The following is a 21,457-nucleotide window of genomic DNA, read 5'->3' as shown; positions in this document are numbered from 1 at the left end:
AGGGGAAATCTGCCAGGCCTGCAGAGTGTGGAGGAGACTGGAGACCCCACGCCTGAGAAGAGGGCAGGACAAAGAGTCATAGCCATCACGTGAGGGGGCAGGGAAAGCGTAGTCCAGGTGTGCAGCCCTCTGGGTCCAGGGCAGCCAAGACAGAACATAAAATTAGTAAATAGTAACTCGGGCTTAACCGCGTGGAGGTTAGGCAGCCCCCGCTGGGTTTCTATAATGCTTATTTCAACGGATTTATCACAACTCAAGGAATGTTTCCTAAAATCTGCCCTCTGGGGGATAACCAGAAAGTCTAGTGGCCCTAGTATAGCGTTTCTCAATCTGTGAGAACTTTTTCACAGGGGTCACCTAACACCATCAAAAACCAAACATATTTGCATTACAATTCATTGCACTAGCAAAGTTACAGTTACGAAGCAGCAATGAAAATTATTTTATGGTGGGGGCGGGGGGAGAACCACAACATGAAGAACTGTATTAAAGGGTCACAGCATTAGGGAGATTGGGAGCCAGTGCCCCAGAGCCTCCCCTTTTGTATTCTCCGCCCATCAGCATGTCTGTCTCTCACCTGTCCATCTGTCTTCAGTTACCAGGACCAAAAACCATATTAACGTGGAAATATCCAACTATCTGAGGCAGTGGTCACTTTCAAGGGCAAAACAAAAAAACAAAACAAAACAAAACAACAACAGCAACAACAAAAAGGGTTAGGTACACTGTCAATCAAAAACTCCAGAGGAAGCTGGACTTTACAAAGAGAAGACTTAAAGAACAAAAGATGGCCTAGATTGGCCTACTAAACTCTGACCTTGGCCCATAAAACACAAAACTAATGATGAAGTTCATTCTTATCACAGCTAGTAGTACCGAGTTTCAGCATCAGATTCTCAGCCGCAGAAAATGTGGCTCAGGTAACTCTTTTGCCAGCCACCATTCCTGGGTCCCCAGGAAATTAACTGACCAGTAAGTATATAAAACTGAAAGACTGAAAATAAAAATTAATACAGTCTCCAGCTGTACATCTTTCTCCTCTGCTGAGGAAGTGAGCAAGGCTGGCAAGATGGCTTAGCAGGATAAAGGAAACAGCCATGCAAATCTACCAACCTGCGCTCAGCCCCCCAAAAATACAGAGATGTGGTTGGAGAGGACTACACAAAGTTGTTCTCTGACCTCCACACACAGACACAGAAATTGGTGATAATAATAAACAATAATTTACGCTGTTATCATCATTAATTTCAAAACTTAGAATGTGAGCAACATCTCCCCTCGAGCTCTTTGGTGGGCACAGCCCCCTGAAACGTAAGGGTGAGGAAAACTCACTGCTTTATTTAACAAGTACCTGTTGGCCTCATACTACATCCTCAAGTCCTAAAAGACTGTGGCAGTGATGGCAACAGGTAGTCATTAGGAAACTAAGCAGAACAGACATAATTCAGATTGCGATAGACAGCTACGGACAACTCAGATAAATAAATAGCAAAACAAAATCGTCCCCATTTCAGAGTAATCAGAAATGACCTCAATTAGCAGGTGACTTCAGAGCAAAGATGGCTAGAGGATCTCAGCTGATATAGAAAGATATGGACATGTCGGCCTTGGAGAGAGGAGCTGAAAGGCAGTGGCTGACACCATACAGTGTTAAATACATTGCTTTATTTGCCCCCCGCCCCCAACCCAAAAATGCTTTACCCAGATGGAGCTGCCAGGAACTCCAGAGCACAGCCTCGGAAAGCCCGCAAGGTGAAAGGGGAAGGAGAGCCATTAAGGATGTTTCCAGAAGCAGAACTAGGGCCAACAGGTGGAAATTACAGGGAGACAAATTTCCAATAACCAGACGAATAAGATATCAACTGATAAGAGCTATCCAATAATAGAATGTGCTGTCTTGTGACGTTATGAAATTCCAATTACTGGAGTTACTCAAGCAGAAGCTGAACCGCCATCAGCCTAAGATGAGGACAGATTTCGGCACTGATATGAAAGTACAGTTTGGCCACTGTCTTTTCCAATTCTGACTCTAATTACAGAGGCACCCGAGAAGTGCTATATGACAGTGAAAAGCTCCAGCTGGGAATAAAGGTCAAACGTGTGGTTAATGCACAGACTCCACCACTCAAATATTTTGTTTGCTTAGTCCCCACAAGCCTGCTTGCTTATCTGAAAAATAAGGCAAACGCTATAAGCTACTGTATCGTTATGATGAATACTAAATGAGATAGTTCATTTAGAAGATTTAATATAGCACTTGGCTCATGGGAAGAATGTTAGTGGTTCAATTATAATACATGTATATATACATACACACACACACACACACACACACACACATATATATATATATATATATACACACACACATATATATATGGCATAAATTCATTTATCTTTGCTATCAGTTTTTGGCTCAGGACCAAAAAAGAGTACAATGCCTAAGGTTGAACTCTTATTGTATAATTATAACACGACAATACTAAAAACACCAGGAATAGCAAAAATGATAGCTTTTTTCAAATGTAGTCATATTACACCTCTCTTCAACACAAGATAAACGTTTTACGCCATATTTTAAAAGTGTGGGTTATTGATTTGAAACTTATGGAAAAGAGTATACCTTTGTAAGCCTTTTGAAACTTTAGTTACCGTTGTATGCCAGTGTGTGATGTGTGTGTGTCAGTGCAGGGACACACACACCATGGCACACTTGTGGAGGTCGGTTTCTTCCTTCTACCTTTATACAGTTTCTAGGGATAGAACTCAGGTCATCAGGGTCAGGCAACAGCCAGCTGAACCATTCTACAGGATCCAGAATTTTCTTATCGGAGCAACTGTTAAAATGTAAGAACCTGACACATGCCTATGTTCCTAGCACTGTGGAAAGATACCTGGTCTCCACATATGTATGTATCAATGAGCACCCACCCCTAAATAAACATACCCCAACATACATATATGTATATACACACACAAATATAATACTTAATAATATCCATTTTTCTTTTTAAAACTGAACATTTTAAAACAAGCAATGGTTTATTGCACTATGATTTCTTTTGATGGGGTACATCTTTGCAAATTTGTCAGCAAGCTCATTACATTTGAACTTATTACATAGTTATGTTCAGTGGGCAGTACAGTGCAGTCTTTTCTATTTAGCATAGCCTAACTGACTGATGTACTGTCAGTGATGTTAGAAGTTACGTTCATGAAGCAACGAGAGATCCCAATGGCTAGGACGTACCTTTCCTGATAAAGATAAGCTACACAGAACTTAATAAAATACATGTTTTACAATAAGTTTCAGAAATTGCAACATTGTTCACCTCTTTTTAGATAGTACTCATTCTAAATCAAAATACATCGTATGCTTATACGGAATCCCCCAAAACAATAAAATAATTTAAAAGAGAAAGAGAGAAAACAGCATTGGAATGGAATGATGGCTCTGTAGTTAAGATCACTTTCAGAGTTACCAATCCCAACACCCACACTGGGCAGCTCACAACTTCCCATAACTGCAACCAGGAAAGTCAATATCCTTCTTGTCTCCAAGGGCATCTACGTAAGCACATGTACACATAAAAATCTCTCTCTTTAGAAAGACAAATTTCGGACATGCAAACATGTTTGGATACTGGAGGAGAAATGAAGTATAAAGATATGGATAAAATGCTATTCACAAGAAACACTAAAGGTTGCCTGAAAAACACCAGAAATGAGGATACATACACGTTGCAGAGTCCTTCTCCCAACCCTCCTAAGGACCCAAACCCAGCCACTTACCAGTTATCCACCATCAGCATGAGAAAATAAGTATCTTCTTTAAAAAAATAACTTAAGTAACAAAGCCAACTGTTATTTCAAATATTGCTTTAGGGCTGGAGAGATGACTCAGTGGTTAATAGCACTGACTGTTCTTCCAGAGGTCCTGAGTTCAAATCCCAGGAATCACATGGTGGCTCACAACCATTTGTATTGGGATCCAATGCCCTCTTCTGATGTGTCTGAAGATAGCTACAGTATACTCATATAAATAAAATAAAAGCAAATAGATTTAAACAATAATTTAAAACATGTGTGTGGGTGGGTGGGCATACACCATGTGTTAGGAGTGCTGGGGAAAAGGCTCAGATCCTCCGAAAGGGTATGCACGTGGTCTTAAACACTGACTTAACTCTTCAGTCCTCAATTGAATTATTAATAAGCACAAGTCAGGGGCAAGTATTTTATGTATGTCCTTTAACAAAAGAGAAAAGCTATAGAAAGTCTGCCAATCTCTTCAGAGAGTAGCATACGCCCAACTTAATTTTCCATTACCAATTTATCATTGTGAATAAAATGGCATGTTATCCATAGAGAAAAAAATAGTAATACACTTAAATAACGAGAGAAAATTTTCCCTTAGAACAAAACACTGATATTTCTCTTGATGTTTGCTCCTGCAGTGGGAAATACAATGCTTTTAGATAAAAGACAGCATGACTTAAAAAATAGAAGAAGAAAATCTTGGGGCTGGGTACCTAGCGCTCAGTTGTACGGTCTCCCCTTTGCATATATAAGGCCCTGTGTTAAACCCCACCACCACAAACAGAAAAAATGTAAAACAAAAGAGGAGAAAAACAAAGGTTACTGTGAGTAGCCGTTTTTATGATATGAAGCATTTGAATTAATGCCCATCAACATAGCTGATTCTTTCAATCACCTTGACATAAAAACACAAAAATAACCTGCCCAAAATCACACAGCAGGAAATCAGGATACAATCTGAGTCCACACCCTTTCATCTTTCCATATTGGCTGCCAAGGGGGCACTGTAAATTAGCATTTGTGGCACTCAAGCCTAGTTCAGGTGTAATGAAAAGTAACACCAAAATCATGCTGTATATCATGAATTCCTAAGAGCGTCACATCAGCAGGATGATCTAGTCTGTCACCTAATGACAGAGTTAGAAACACAGCCCAGCTACAGAGACTTGAACAATATTGAGATTTTGATTACCTAAGGATCCACTCTTAGAAATCCCTATGCTCTGTACTCTGATTATTATGCCCACGTCTGCACTTGATGGTAAAACAGCATAAAGTTCACTTTCCTAAATCGCTCCCCAAGGATTTGGAAAGAGCAATCAAGCGCTCCCTCTGCAGATTCCACACTATCTCTCCGGGCAACACAGCGCCGTTCATCAGGCCTGCCACCTCTGATGATTCTCTGATTTGGAAAAGTCCTCTCTGGTGACCTCCAGTACCACACCCACAATTTAGTGATGAAGGGATTCAGTTCAAACTCCTGAACTTTTTCTCAATCCCATCCAAGAGGATATTAAACTGTAGGCCAGTTCTGGGTAATAGTTTGAGAAGTAAAGGGAAAAAGACTCTGGGGAAATGGGACCTTGAAGGTCATTTGGTGAAATTTGAACTTCGTACACTAGGCTAGAAGATAGCTTGGCTTTCTGAGCACTTGAGTAATTAATCTAAGCGGTGTCTGAAGAAGTACAGTCACCTTGGGAAGCTGGAGAGAGGTTGAATCTAAGAAAGCCAGACGCAAACAGCGCAACTGTGCAGAAAGAAGGCCAGAAGCTCTGGAAGGTTGCTACCAGGTTGGACAGGAGGAGGGAAGGGAGGCTGGAATGTGACCCCAACATCAGGTCCATGAAATGACGGATCCCAGACAGAAAGGCATACTAAAGGGACCTGAAAGTAACAAGAGTTTAGAAGAATGTTGATAAAATATACACCCACAAAACTTGGACTTTTAATTTTAATTGTTTCGATAATCCTTTAGTGAACCTAAGCTTATTAGCCATGAGCGGAAAGATGGGAGGCAGACATATTATTTGATTTTACGCAATAGCCATCTTTTTCAGGATGGGCTGGGAAACCTGTTTTTGTCTAGTATTTACCTTCCCTGTAACAGTGACCTTTAATGAAATACCCTCTCAGGACTAGGTGTTCTGCATTGTGCCCACTGGTATACACACACACACACACACACACACACACACACACACACACACACACACATATTACCTACTTGCAATAGATACAATTAATCATCAGATTAATGGATGAAAGTCATGAATGTTTTAAAAGATAAATCTTGCATAATAATGGATAATTTAGGATATAGTTGTCAGACAAATACAGTTCTGGGAAGCAGTCATCTTTATATAACTATGTTAAATATTCTATGCACTGTTATAGAACAGCAAAATATTAGACAGTCTTATATTGTCAGGATGCATTCAGAATTAATGATTGATTGTACCAGACTCTAGAGATACAAAAGTCCCTTCTCTCTGGGCTTTTAATCTGAAGAAGAGACAGTAGAATTAGTAGAATAAGAAAATAAACAAGTTACAAATGAACAAATGGATGATACATGATCAGGTGTACTATCAGTGAAGAAGGAAAAGTAAGTTTATCCTTCCATTGTTCTGAGAAGGAGTAAACAGTCATCACTGTGGGATGTGAAATGATCAGGTTAGGTTTCTCATCTTGCAAAGACAGGTATTACTATAAGCAGAAGAATGAGATAGGAAAAGAAGCAGCTTTGGAAATACATTTTTCTACCATACTAAAGGTTAAGAATGTGCCCGCTCTCTCACCAACCATCAAAATTAGCTTCTAACAGGCTGTTCTATTATTCTCTTCATTACAACTAAACTAAAGCATGTGATAAATACAAGAGAGTTTATTTTCCAGAGTTCTGCCGTGGTGAAAGCAATCTAATCAGAAAGGAAAGGAGTGAATTCACTGAATAAATAAGGAGGCAGAATTGGAGAAGCTGAGAAAAATGTGAGAGGCCTATTAAAAATAAATTGGACTTTGATTATAAAGACCAACTAAATTTAATGTTTTACTTAAAGATTCACTTCTAAACATTTCCTTGAAGTAACTTGAGGTTCAAACAAAAAGGTGATACGTTTGTATGTATTTTGTTAAGTTTGCAAAACATAGAAGGTATAGTAATAAACAGAATTAATGTTCAGAAAAAAGTGAAGTCCAAAGAAGAGACACAAGATACAATATACAAAACAGATACAACATAAAATATTACAGAAGTGTTGTGATGTTTACTATAAAAATTTAAGTGTAAATAAAGCATTTGAAATAATGTCCCCTAAAATAATAAAATTATAGATAGTATATTTTTGATACTTTGAGTTAAAACAAATAAAAATGTATTAATTGGTACTGCAGCCTTTAAGAGAGTTTATCCCATTGGTTGAATTATTAGGTAAGTCTGTGATGAGAGGATAAACTTTAGTGATTACTAAAGACAGCTGTTCATGTCATGAGTGGCACTTTCATAGGAACAGTAAGGTGTGACCTGCACAGACCCAAGTCTCTCACATCCATGACAATAAGGGAAAAGGAGATGTTGCTCCTCTTCATATTTATCTTCCAGGTAAAGCTACCCTGCCCATCCAGGCTCAGCCCAGCATGATCAGACGACATGTTTGACTAGGGATTCTGCCTAGGCACCACAATTTCAGACAGAGGTGGCAAATACCGTCAAAAGAAAAGAGTGGCATCTAACAAGACTTATTCCAAGAAGAGGACAGACACTGTATAGGAAGAGTGTATGGACATTCCGTCAGTCAGGTACATAAACATGTGTGAGAATGTAAAGACCAGAGAGTTCCCTATTGAAGAAGGTGTTCACATATAGCCAGGTATGATAGAGTTGTGTTAGGCAACTTCGATTTCTGATGACAAAAGTTAAATGAGTCACCTTCCAGGACCATTGTGACCCTGAGATCCTAGAAGCCGATCCTAGAAGCAGATGGCTGGCTAGATGGCCAGAGGTGAGATGCCACCTCATGCCCTGAGTTCCCTCTCTAGAATCCACATGAAACAAGGAGGGGACTGACCCCTTGTGATGTCCTCAGATGCACATGGTTCATGTGTGCATGCATGTGTGCGTGCGCGCACACACACACACACGCACACGCACGCACACACACACACATGCACACACACACACACAAGGGGGGGGGAAGGAGGGAGATTAATTATAACAGTGTCAGTAACTTTGGTTAAACTAATTATGCTTTGACATACAATATGCATGTCTGCAAACTGTTAATCCTTTATGCAAACCAAGGTTTAATAGAAAAGCTGAAGGTACCCCAATCTGAGTAATGTGAGTACAGTTATTAGAGACTGTTTCTAAATGTGGGGGCAACTAACGAGATAACACAATGACCCACGATCTAGTAATCATAGCAATACAAAGGATGCAACCCTCCATTAGCAAAGCGTAAAGGCATGAGAGGAAAGATCAGTTAGGAGAACTGCAAGAGAAAACTGAGTAAGAAGAGGACCTCTGATGGGGTTCTGGTCATCTTAAAGCGTGTACGAGGAAGCAGGAATCAGCAGGATGGAGAAAATTCCAAGAATCTCCAAGAAAGACCTGGCACAGTATCTGCAGGGACAAGAGGAAGACACGCATCACAGATGCTCACAAAGCCATACAGAACGGAGGACAGTCTAAGCAAGCCCAGGACAGAGAGGGGCTGACATACATTTTCTCAGTAGACTTCCAATAACGCAATTTTCATTTGTACTGGTAGAGATTCACACACCTAATGTTTCCTACTGTCAGTTTTTAGCTCTCTTTCTCTTCACTCATTTTCCTCAAATTTTTTCTTTGAACTAAGAACTCAAAGAAAATATCTGTTCTATCCAAAGTGGTATTACTTAAGAGTCCTATCACATGACCTGGAAATCAACTGCACAATGCCCTTGCCTACCTAGGTTAATCTTCAACCAGATAAACTTGCTAGTTATTGCTTTGTTCAGCAAATACACTAAGATAACTCTTACCTGTCAGACACCATGCTATAAATGAAGGTATAAGAGTCAATGAAAAGAGTCCATCTCTGCCTTTCTCTAGTATTTAGCTATCAATCATTCTTATCTGTAGTACTTTCTATTCACTGAGAAATCACATAGAGATGCTGTAAATCAAACATTGGCAAACCATGGCTCACATGTCAAATGAGGGCATCCTGTCTCTATAAAACTTGAAACCAAAAACAATAAAGTGGCCATATTCATTCGATTATGTATGGCTGCTTTAGCATTGGAACCTCAGAGCTGAGTAGAAGCAATATAAACAGTATATAGCCCAAAAAGCCTTAAATAGTGACTCACCATACAGAAAATGTTTGCCAGCCTTTGCTCTAAATAAAATCCAGTGTTTTAAAACTAATTTGTTTATATTAAAGACAGATACTGACATTCTGTAACACACACAAACAAACACGCATCTGGATGCCCTAGTTGAAAACCATATCACAAGGTCAAGTAACATATAAAGGCAGACCTATCAGAATCACACCAGACTTCTCGCCAGAAACTATGAAGGCCAGAAGATCCTGGACTGATGTCATACAGACCCTAAGAGAACACAAATGCCAGCCCAGGTTACTGTATCCAGCAAAACTCTCAATTAACATTGATGGAGAAACCAAGATATTCCATGACAAAACCAAATTTACACAATATCTTTCTACAAATCCAGCACTACAAAGGATAATAAATGGTAAAGCCCAACATAAGGAGGCAAGCTATACCCTAGAAGAAGCAAGAAACTAATCGTCTTGGCAACAAAACAAAGAGAATGAAAGCACACAAACATAACCTTACATCCAAATATGAATATAACGGGAAGCAATAATCACTATTCCTTAATATCTCTCAATATCAATGGCCTCAACTCCCCAATAAAAAGACATAGATTAACAAACTGGATACGCAATGAGGACCCTGCATTCTGCTGCCTACAGGAAACACACCTCAGAGACAAAGACAGACACTACCTCAGAGTGAAAGGCTGGAAAACAACTTTCCAAGCAAATGGTCAGAAGAAGCAAGCTGGAGTAGCCATTCTAATATCAAATAAAATCAATTTCCAACTAAAAGTCATCAAAAAAGATAAGGAAGGACACTTCATATTCATCAAAGGAAAAATCCACCAAGATGAACTCTCAATCCTAAATATCTATGCCCCAAATACAAGGGCACCTACATACGTAAAAGAAACCTTACTAAAGCTCAAAACACACATTGCACCTCACAAAATAATAGTGGGAGATTTCAACACCCCACTCTCATCAATGGACAGATCATGGAAACAGAAATTAAACAGTGATGTCGACAGACTAAGAGAAGTCATGAGCCAAATGGACTTAACGGATATTTATAGAACATTCTATCCTAAAGCAAAAGGATATACCTTCTTCTCAGCTCCTCATGGCACTTTCTCCAAAATTGACCATATAATTGGTCAAAAAACGGGTCTCAACAGGTACAGAAAGATAGAAATAATCCCATGCGTGCTATCGGACCACCACGGCCTAAAACTGGTCTTCAATAACAATAAGGGAAGAATGCCCACATATACGTGGAAATTGAACAATGCTCTACTCAATGATAACCTGGTCAAGGAAGAAATAAAGAAAGAAATTAAAAACTTTTTAGAATTTAATGAAAATGAAGGTACAACATACCCAAACTTATGGGACACAATGAAAGCTGTGCTAAGAGGAAAACTCATAGCGCTGAGTGCCTGCAGAGAGAAACAGGAAAGAGCATATGTCAGCAGCTTGACAGCACACCTAAAAGCTCTAGAACAAAAAGAAGCAAATACACCCAGGAGGAGTAGAAGGCAGGAAATAATCAAACTCAGAGCTGAAATCAACCAAGTAGAAACAAAAAGGACCATAGAAAGAATCAACAGAACCAAAAGCTGGTTCTTTGAGAAAATCAACAAGATAGATAAACCCTTAGCCAGACTAACGAGAGGACACAGAGAGTGCGTCCAAATTAACAAAATCAGAAATGAAAAGGGAGACATAACTACAGATTCAGAGGAAATTCAAAAAACATCAGATCTTACTATAAAAACCTATATTCAACAAAACTTGAAAATCTTCAGGAAATGGACAATTTCCTAGACAGATACCAGGTATCGAAGTTAAATCAGGAACAGATAAACCAGTTAAACAACCCCATAACTCCTAAGGAAATAGAAGCAGTCATTAAAGGTCTCCCAACCAAAAAGAGCCCAGGTCCAGACGGGTTTAGTGCAGAATTCTATCAAACCTTCATAGAAGACCTCATACCAATATTATCCAAACTATTCCACAAAATTGAAACAGATGGAGCCCTACCGAATTCCTTCTACGAAGCCACAATTACTCTTATACCTAAACCACACAAAGACACAACAAAGAAAGAGAACTTCAGACCAATTTCCCTTATGAATATCGACGCAAAAATACTCAATAAAATTCTGGCAAACCGAATTCAAGAGCACATCAAAACAATCATCCACCATGATCAAGTAGGCTTCATCCCAGGCATGCAGGGATGGTTTAATATACGGAAAACCATCAACGTGATCCATTATATAAACAAACTGAAAGAACAGAACCACATGATCATTTCATTAGATGCTGAGAAAGCATTTGACAAAATTCAACACCCCTTCATGATAAAAGTCCTGAAAGAATAGGAATTCAAGGCCCATACCTAAACATAGTAAAAGCCATATACAGCAAACCAGTTGCTAACATTAAACTAAATGGAGAGAAACTTGAAGCAATCCCACTAAAATCCGGGACTAGACAAGGCTGCCCACTCTCTCCCTACTTATTCAATATAGTTCTTGAAGTTCTAGCCAGAGCAATCAGACAACAAAAGGAGATCAAGGGGATACAGATCTGAAAAGAAGAGGTCAAAATATCACTATTTGCAGATGACATGATAGTATATTTAAGTGATCCCAAAAGTTCCACCAGAGAACTACTAAAGCTGATAAACAACTTCAGCAAAGTGGCTGGGTATAAAATTAACTCAAATAAATCAGTTGCCTTCCTCTATACAAAAGAGAAACAAGCCGAGAAAGAAATTAGGGAAACGACACCCTTCATAATAGACCCAAATAATATAAAGTACCTCGGTGTGACTTTAACTAAGCAAGTAAAAGATCTGTACAATAAGAACTTCAAGACACTGAGGAAAGAAATTGAAGAAGACCTCAGAAGATGGAAAGATCTCCCATGCTCATGGATTGGCAGGATTAATATAGTAAAAATGGCCATTTTACCAAAAGCAATCTACAGATTCAATGCAATCCCCATCAAAATACCAATCCAATTCTTCAAAGAGTTAGACAGAACAATTTGCAAATTCATCTGGAATAACAAAAAACCCAGGATAGCTAAAGCTATCCTCAACAATAAAAGGACGTCAGGGGGAATCACTATCCCTGAACTCAAGCAGTATTACAGAGCTATAGTGATAAAAACTGCATGGTATTGGTACAGAGACAGACAGATAGACCAATGGAATAGAATTGAAGACCCAGAAATGAACGCACACACCTATGGTCACTTGATTTTTGACAAAGGAGCCAAAACCATCCAATGGAAAAAAGATAGCATTTTCAGCAAATGGTGCTGGTTCACCTGGAGGGCAACATGTAGAAGAATGCAGATCGATCCATCCTTATCACCCTGTACAAAGCTTAAGTCCAAGTGGATCAAGGACCTCCACATCAAACCAGACACACTCAAACTAATAGAAGAAAAACTAGGGAAGCATCTGGAACACATGGGCACTGGAAAAAATTTCCTGAACAAAACACCAATGGCTTACGCTCTAAGATCAAGAATCGACAAATGGGATCTCATAAAACTGCAAAGCTTCTGTAAGGCAAAGGACACTGTGGTTAGGACAAAACGGCAACCAACAGATTGGGAAAAGATCTTTACCAATCCTACAACAGATAGAGGCCTTATATCCAAAATATACAAAGAACTCAAGAAGTTAGACCGCAGGGAAACAAATAACCCTATTAAAAAATGGGGTTCAGAGCTAAATAAAGAATTCACAGCTGAGGAATGCCGAATGGCTGAGAAACACCTAAAGAAATGTTCAACATCTTTAGTCATAAGGGAAATGCAAATCAAAACAACCCTGAGATTTCACCTCACACCAGTGAGAATGGCTAAGATCAAAAACTCAGGTGACAGCAGATGCTGGCGAGGATGTGGAGAAAGAGGAACACTCCTCCATTGTTGGTGGGATTGCAGACTGGTACAACCATTCTGGAAATCAGTCTGGAGATTCCTCAGAAAATTGGACATTGAACTGCCTGAGGATCCAGCTATACCTCTCTTGGGCATATACCCAAAAGATTCCTCAACATACAAAAGAGACACGTGCTCCACTATGTTCATCGCAGCCTTATTTATAATAGCCAGAAACTGGAAAGAACCCAGATGCCCTTCAACAGAGGAATGGATTCAGAAAATGTGGTACATCTACACAATGGAATATTACTCAGCTATCAAAAACAACGAGTTTATGAAATTCGTAGGCAAATGGTTGGAACTGGAAAATATCATCCTGAGTGAGCTAACCCATTCACAGAAAGACATACATCGTATGCACTCATTGATAAGTGGCTATTAGCCCAAATGCTTGAATTACCCTTGATCCCTAGAACAAACGAAACTCAAGACGGATGATCAAAATGTGAATGCTTCACTCCTTCTTTAAATGAGGAAAAAGAATACCCTTGGCAGGGAAGGGAGAGGCAAAGATTAAAACAGAGACTGAAGGAACACCCATTCAGAGCCTGCCCCACATATGACCCATACATATACAGCCACCCAATTAGAGAAGATGGACGAAGCAAAGAAGTGCAGGCCTACAGGAACCGGATGTAGATCGCTCCTGAGAGACACAGCCAGAATACAGCAAATACAGAGGCGAATGCCAGCAGCAAACCACTGAACTGAGAATAGGCCCCCGTTGAAGGAATCAGAGAAAGAACTGGAAGAGCTTGAAGGGGCTCGAGACCCCAAAAGTACAACAATGTCAAGCAACCAGAGCTTCCAGGGACTAAGCCACTACCTAAAGACTATACATGGACTGACCCTGGACTCTGACCCCATAGGTAGCAATGAATATCCTAGTAAGAGCACCAGTGGAAGGGGAAGCCCTGGGTCCTGCTAAGACTGAACCCCCAGTGAACTAGACTATGGGGGGAGGGCGGCAATGGGGGGAGGGTTGGGAGGGGAACACTCATAAGGAAAGGGAGGGGGGAGGGGGATGTTTGCCCGGAAACCGGGAAAGGGAATAACACTTGAAATGTATATAAGAAATACTCAAGTTAATAAAAAAAAAAGAAAACCATATCACAAGCAGAGATGGCATTTTACATCATATTTCAGCAGTTGTTATTTTCCTTTCATTTATATTTCCATTGCTAAAATCAGTAACAAAAAGTCGCCTCGATAATATTGTCCTCTAATGACTTTACTCTCCTCAAGTAACGGTAACATTTTATTATGTTTTATCTAATCTTCATTAGTCACCTTCTTCCACATGAAAGAAGAGCCTCTTTTAAGAAAGATCCTTTTTTCTGAATCACAGCCAACAAAATTTGACAGAGGTGATTTTAGGCTATCTTTTAAATGAACAATACAGTTGATTGTAAAAGCCGAATCATAGCCGCCACAGTAACTGCTTGCCTGCAGAGTGGATGCTTATTCCCAAATCATTTGACTCAGAAGGCATTAATATTTAAAACAGGAAAGGGGAGAAAAAAGATACTTTCATTAGCTGTTACCAAAAATTTCTAATAAGAAGTGACGGGCACTGTGTTGTTGTGGCTTCTCCAAAGGACGTTAAGAGACTTAGTCCATGGAGGCTGTGGCTAATCATCAATTTATCATTCCCCAAACCTTTCTATTCCCCTAATGGGAATAACTGTACCATGAATAAAATTAAATGGCCACTTAGTTCATATTTAGTCACTATGAAGCAGCAACACGAGGCTTGAAGAAGATCCTTACAAAGTTTTGCTTCTTTAAAGTCTTCTCAACCAACCTTACCAGCAGACTGGAAAAATATATTCTAAATGCCCAAGAAAAGAGACCGGGCTGTCACCATGGGAGAGGTATGCTTGACCTGCTAATAATGATCTAGGTTTACCCCATGCTTGAAATTACTTTCCTTGAGATCCACAGGACATGCACTTCATTCTAACATAGGTTATTGTAGCCCTTATCTACAATCTTTCCCATCAAGTAACAGAACTGTACTTCTGTCAGGTTATCTAATGAGTTGTTTGATATATTTATCCCTCCCTAATTAGTAAATGCCACTGAACACAATCTACCTGACTACTCACACAGGATGGGTACGGAAGAGTATTAGGTGATTGATATGCCGAGGGGATGGACAGGAAAAGCAACTAGATCCTTGGCTACTCAGCCGCATCATGAGAAAACTGTGATTAGTCTATGATATGCATCTCAAAAATAACATCCAGTATCTTTCTGTCCTTATATATCATAAACAATGTCCCAAATATATGCACCAATTGCATATCAAATCCTTGTACCTTCTCCACTAAACAATCTTTGCTCTTTAGTTCTTTCAATCGCTTCCTCTAGCTGAGGACTCTCTTAGTTCTTTAGATATCCTCTAGCTGAAGACATAGCCCAGGGACAGGACACTTGTCCAATGAGCTCAAGGCACTTAGTTCCATCCCTAACACAGAAAACAGAAAATAAGGATAAATGCCGATGGATCCTCTTACAATCTCTCTATTTTATTTTTTTAAATTATAGTACATTTCTCCCTTTCCTTTCCTCCTTCTAGTCTCTGGCATATTCCCATCCCCATTCTCCTTCAAATTCATGGCCTAGTTTTTCATTGTTATTATATGCATTTATGTGCATGTATATACATATGTATATGATTATATATATTCCAAAATTACAAGTTCAATTGTATAGGGCATGGCTTAAGTGAAAATGACACCCACAAGCTCATACGGAGAGGCACTATGGGGCATGAGGCCTTATTGGAGGGGGAATTTAGGGACTCAAGGCCCAGCCCAGGCCCAGTGGCACTCTCTCTTCCTGCCAGTTGAGATGTAGGCCTCTCAGCAACCTCTCCAGCACCATTTCTGCCTGCACGATGCTATGCTTCCTGGCATGATGATAATGAACTAAGTGTCTGAACTGTAAGCCTGCCCCAATTAATTGTTTTCCTTTATAAGAGTTGCCATGGTCATGGAGTCTCTTCACAACAATAAAACTCTAACTAGTACAGGATCAAACCTGAAATTCTGTAATTGTTAGAGGAAAAAGGAGGAAATGCACTTTAAGATATATGCATAGGCAAGGATTTGACAGAACCCAAGTCATTCATGAAATAAGGATCTGATAATTGGGACATAATGAGGTGAGTGTTTCAGCACAGAGATGAGCAAACAGTTAATAGGGCGAAGCAAGCCTATTGAATCAGAGATAGCTTGGGTAGCCATTTTAGAATTGATATCTAAAATACACAAAGAACACACACACACACAAAACTAAACAAGAAATTAAACAACATTATCAATAAATGGGCTAATGAAGTAAATAAATAATTCTCAAAAGATGAAATGCAAATAGTCAACAGACAAACAAATGTTCGACCTTATTAGGCTTTAAAAATAACAAACTAAAACATTTTACTGGCTGAGCAGGTTGCATTTATATATTTACACACACACATACACACATATACATAGATATGTGTATAATATATATGTACGTATATGTGTATGATGTGTATACATGTATATATATATATATATATATATATATATATATATATATATATATATAACAGCAATTAAAAAGAGACCATGAATTTGGGTACAAAGGAGAGATGCACGTGGTAGGTGATGAAGAGAAGACGTTTCAGGAAGCAGGGAAATGAGGTAATTATATCGCAATCTCAAAAAGTTTTAAAATGTTTTTTAAACTATGGTGAGGCTCTATTTAACAACAGTCAGAATGAGAGTCACTACAACAACTAATTACAGAAATGATAGTGAACACGTGGACACAAAGGAACCGGTGCACAACGCTGGCTGCATGTAAACTAGTTAGGCCACGGTGTACTTCACAGCGGAAGTTTCTCCAAAACGTAAACATTGATCTTCTCTATGACCTCATTATATTACTCCTGAGTATTTACTTGACTGACTCAAGTCAAATCACAGAGATGCTTGCACATCAATGCTTATCACAGCACTCTTCGCACTACCAACTTAGGGGACCCATGTGTTCACAGGAGAGGAAAGGATAAGGAAAATGTGTGACATATACAGAATGGAATATTTTTTAACCATAAAGAAGAATAAAAGTCCCTGGAAACTCTGGTGGGGTCTAGTTGGTTGATATTATTGTTCTTCCAACTGTGTTGCAAACCTCTTCAGATTCTTCAGTCTTTTCTCTAACTCCTTCATTGGGATCCCCTTGTTCAGTCCAATGGTTGGCTGCAAGCATCCTCATCTGTATCAGTAAGGCTCCTCTCAGGAGACACCCATATCTGACTCTTGTCAGCAAGTACTTCTTGGCATCAGCAATAGTGTCTGAGTTTGGTGGCTGCATATGGCATGGATCCCCAGGTGGGGCAGTCTCTGCATGACCTTTCCTTCAGTCCCTGCTCCACTCTTTGCCCATGTATTCCCCCCACCACCACCGTGAGTACAGAGTGCACATGGAGGAACCCATAGTTCCAGACACATATGTAGCAGAGAATGGCATTGTCCAGCATCAATAGGAGGAAAAGCCCTTGGTCCTGTGAAGGTTTGTTTCCCCAGTGTAGGGTAATACCAGGGTGCTGAGGTTGGGGTAGGTGGGAGGGAGTGGAAGAATCCTCACAGAAGCAGGGGAAAAGGGTATAGAAGAGAGGTGGGAAGGAGATAACATTTGAAATGTAAATACATAAAATATGTAGGTTGATGTCATTATGCAGGTGAAGGCAGACAAGATAGATAAAACGAGGCCTGTCGTTGGACAAGAAGGAAGGGAGGTGAGAACAGAGGTTTTAGAAGGGAGGGAGAAGAGGAGAGAGGAGGCTTGAGTGAGGAAGGAGCTGAGAGAACATGGCGGCAGATGTTAAGATACCTCTCTGCACATAGTTACAGGTTGTTGTGACTATTCTTAAGGGATGGGTGTGTACAGGATTTTGTGTTGTCTAGATGGGCAAATTATATTTCAAGTGGATCAGAGGATATTGTGCGATGTGTCCTTTCATGTGCTTAGTTAATTGAGTTCAAGAGAGTTTATGGTGGCGGGACACACCGGGCTGCCATGGAATTGGGAGGTGTATGCCTTGCATGGTGGCTGTGAGTGAGGGTAGGGCAGCCTGACAGAGTGCCACGTTGGACTGGCTTGTGGACTGCCTGGGTCAGAGAGTACTTGGGGGCAGTGTGGAGCCGCTGAGATAAATTATTGCTAGTTCCAATGGCCCACTGCAGCAGGAACTAGAGAGACAGCGACCATCAGGGTACACAGGAACTGTTCCTCAGTTTGTTTTTATTTTTTTACCACAACAAAAATATTGAAGAAAAATAAAATTAAAAAAAAGTGAAGTAAAGTAATAAAATCAATATTAGCAAAAGAAAAAAAAGGAATAAAAGTCATGTATTTGTTGGAAAGATAATGCAACTGGAGATGATCATTTTAAAACAATTTAGCCGACATCTCAAAAACAATAAGTATATTTTCTCTCATACATGGTGGTTCCTAGATTTTATAGAAATACACAGTCGTGTGTATACACATGACATGGAATGGAAATACAACTGTCTATGAGACCAAAGCATACTAGTTAGGGGGTTTTGGGCGTGGGGAGAAGCTTAGGAAAAGAAAGAGAGGACGAGGAGAGAGGTAAGAAGAGAAATGTGCTCAGCATAAACTTGACATTCACTAAATCCCTAAAATGGTTAGATTTTTAAAGGGGAGTGTTCAATCCTCCCACAGGAGCTGAGTGTTCTTGCCATCCATCGTTACAAGTGCCATAACTGGCAAATCCTCAATGCTCCTTCCTCCCGCTGCAGTGGCTGACATTCAACACCGAGTCTTAAAACAGCGATAAAACAAGCTGTTGTAAGGGGAGGTGAAACCTTCCACCTTTCATGAAAGCCCATTCAACCCAGGAAGAGAAAAAAAATCATTTTTAATGAGCTTCATTCCAGGATGAGAGATTTTAGTTTCAGAAGAACCTGCAATACAACAATATCCTAGATCTATTATTCAAGAAAAATGTCTGTATCACAATGTATGCCTAACTAAAAAAAAAAGAAGAAACTTGACAGGTGACAAAAACAAAACAAAACGAAACAAAAGCACTCAGTGATGCTCCCCTGATAACTTCCCAGTATCCAAATACTTGACCACTTTTTCTTGCATCTTTTGTCTTTATAACCCTTTAGCTTTCCAAATCTCAACTCCTCCAAACATTCTCCACAATACAGTTGTTAAGTATGTTAAGTATGTTTACCTCTCGAATGCTTCAGAAAATTTGGGCCTATTAAGTTGATGCTGCGACTTTTAGCTTCAGGTATTCTCATACAGCAGAACTTAACATATACATGCCATTCATATATACCATAAAAGCTAAAATACACTAGCCTTCTAATTTCCTTTGATATAAAAAACATGAAATAAATTAATATTATGTTTTAACAAGGCATCCATAATATTGATTTTAAATATCTGATTCCAAACATTGCTATTCCCACTGTCATACATGAAGAAAATGGTCTTCATGTCCAAATTTAAGGACTGAATATTGTCAATTTTGTGATTTACTGACACATACCAAGACCTAAGGCCTCACAGAAGCTGTAAGCTATAACAATGGAAAGTAAAATAGTGGATGATAATTTATGAACGTCATTACTGTAGTCACAAGATATACAAAAAAATCTAATAATTCTATGCAGGGAAAAAAAGAATTATGACAAGCCAAAAATGAGCGGAATGTATGTAATTAACTTGACAAAATTTTTCTTAATTGGAAATAGCCCGATATATTCAGACATGGTGGTTCACATTGTAATCCCAGAATTCAGAGGCTGAAGCAGTCTTGAGAGCAGGAGGCCAGGCTGGCCTACAGAGTTAAACCTTGCCTCAAAAATCCAAAAGATATGGAAAAAAAAAAAAAAAAAACAGTTGATGAAGAAGAGTCCAAATTATCGAATTCTCATAATATGAGTATTTTATATAGCGACATACTAATTTATTTTCTATGGTTCCTGGTGGGACTCATATCCTCTAGCTTTGTAATTGTAGACTATAAAGCTATTGAAGGCTTTGTTTAAATCAATTCTAATTATTGACTTTCTGCTACTTTGGACATCCCTGACTCATCCAACCCTCACTAGCTCTTTCTTCTGCAATGTAGACCCCACTCCTGGTCCTGCTCCTCTGATATGTTGCATATCCCACCACAGCCTAGTTCTTCGATGGATGATTCTTATCTCTACATCATGTACCACCACATGCTTGTCAGGTCCTTGAAAGAGGAAAAAAACCTGTCCGCCCCACTTAACACCCTCAACACTTTCTGCAGTTAATCTAGTTGCGTACTTGCTCAATAAAAGATCTGATCGACAAGTGACTGAGCCCTCCCCCCCCCCAAAAAAAAAATCATCCTCATGTCCAGGAAACCTCAGAAACCACCTCTATGGTGGAGACAGGCTTGCAAAGACTCAAAAAGGCGTAGAACACAACACGGAACACACACATTGCCTGACAAAACAAAGTTCCTGAGACTCCAGATGCAATCTACTTACAGGGAAAGAAATACCCATCCCCATGTGTGAGGAGACCTACCTCCGCTAAGGGCGCGACAAGGAACCCCAAGCTGCCTGAGGTGACCAAGGGCCTGAGAGAACAGAGCTGGCAGACGCTGCACAATCTAGGGCTCCTGAGAAGGAAGGACGCCCTCAGGCGGCGGGGGAAGCCCGTGGGCCAGCATGCGTGCCATGCACGCGGATGCAAGCGCAGACCGCTGGTAGGCGCCAGAGCCTTGGGCGCCACTCCTCTGGGTTTTCTTTCAGTGCCAATCAAGTGGGAGGCCCGCGGAGACCACAAGCCCCAGAAGCCTCTGCGCCATCGCCTTGGAGGGGCTGCGGAGGGCTCCGGCGGGCTTTGACGAGGGGCTGGCAACTGGTTTGGCAGGAAGAGGAGGGAGTTTCCTGCATCTTGGCTCCTGCAAGGTTCAGAAGTGTCTAGGAGGGCCTGCACCGCCTCTGCTTTGAGTCAAATGCCCTGATTGGCTTCTAAGGAGAGACCCACGGGGCTTACTAGCCATTAATAACTAGGCCTTGAAAAAAAGGAAAGTCTCAGGAAAACTTCTGTTTTGCCAATTCCTGTTCTACATGGGAGCAGTGGGGAAAACATATTCTTTGGGTTCATTTGTTGCAAAATGTTTCTCATTCGTCTACCAGTCATATCTTAATCTAAGATTTAAATTTATTTTTATCTCACATACTGAAATCCATCAAAAATTAAAATGTAAAGTAGATTCTAAGAATTCTGAAGACACTTCTGTAGTCTTTAAAGCAATGTGC

General features: G+C 39.9%; 1 protein-coding gene across 1 annotated transcript in view; it reads right to left on the bottom strand.

The window, feature by feature from the left end:
• The window catches only part of Mei4 (meiotic double-stranded break formation protein 4), a 173,986-nt gene extending 153,127 nt beyond the window's left edge, over nucleotides 1-20,859 (bottom strand). The window contains exon 1 of the mRNA NM_001109378.1: nucleotides 20,718-20,859. The gene's annotated coding sequence lies outside the window, so the exon portion shown is untranslated. The remainder of the gene's footprint in view (nucleotides 1-20,717) is intronic.
• Nucleotides 20,860-21,457: the final 598 nt, after the last annotated feature.

Source organism: Rattus norvegicus, chromosome 8 (assembly GCF_036323735.1).
Source record: "Rattus norvegicus strain BN/NHsdMcwi chromosome 8, GRCr8, whole genome shotgun sequence".
NCBI lineage: Eukaryota > Metazoa > Chordata > Mammalia > Rodentia > Muridae > Rattus > Rattus norvegicus.
Note: the sequence above shows the minus strand (reverse complement) of the source record. Positions and strands in the feature narration are given on the sequence as shown.